This window comes from Dama dama, chromosome 5 (genome assembly GCF_033118175.1).
Source record: "Dama dama isolate Ldn47 chromosome 5, ASM3311817v1, whole genome shotgun sequence".
NCBI classification, from domain to species: Eukaryota; Metazoa; Chordata; class Mammalia; order Artiodactyla; family Cervidae; genus Dama; species Dama dama.
Window position 1 is genome coordinate 126,081,692 of NC_083685.1, and position 919 is coordinate 126,082,610.

Sequence of the window (919 nt, forward strand, 5' to 3'; positions counted from 1 at the left end):
AGACAGAGTTTGGAAGAAAGAGGAAGAGGCTTTAATCCTCTGCCAGGAGAGGGTAGAACAGAGTAGGCTACCACCTCAAGAACTGTGCCCTCCACTCCTAGGGGAACCGAGAGACTTTATATAGCCTGGGTCTCATGGTCTTAGAGTAAATGGTAAGGCTCAGAGTAAAGAAGGTCTTGGGGCTTCCCTGGGGCTCACTGGTAAAGAATCCACCTGCCAGTGTAGCAGACACAGGTTCGTTTCCTGGGTCAGGACGATCCCCTGGAGAAGGAAATGGTAACCCACTCCAGTATTCTTGCCTGGAGAATCCCGTGGACAGGGGAGCCTGGCGGGCTACAGTCCATGGGGTTGCAAAGAGTCAGACACGACTGAGCAACTGAGCACACACAGAAAAAGATGGTTTGTTTACAACGTTGTGTTAGCTTTCAGGTGTTCAGCCCAGTGATTCAGTTATTCTACATATATACCTTTATTTTTTCAGATTTTTTTTCACCCTTCCCTTTTGACTGTAACTAACTCTGTATGCCCTGGGGGAGTCATTGCTTCTCTGAACCCCCAATTTCCTCACCTGTAACGCGGAAAGAGCTATCTCATAGAGGGGCTTCCCTGATGGTCCCATAAGTAGGTTAAGAATCTACCTTCCAATGCAGGAGACGCAGGTTTGATCCCTGGTCGGGGAACTGGCATCCCTCACGCCTCGGGGCAGCTAAACCCTTGTGCTCCACAGCCTGTGCTCTGTAACAAGGAAAGCCTGCATGCTGCAACAGAGACCTGGAGCAGCCAAAAAAAAAAAAAAAAGGAAAAGATTTAACCTGGCGGTCTCTAGCTCAGGTCTGATACATGGAAGAAGTAAGCTAACAGTCATAGCCACAGTCGCAACCCTGCCCCCCAAACATACTAGGTGTTAAATGCTTTACAT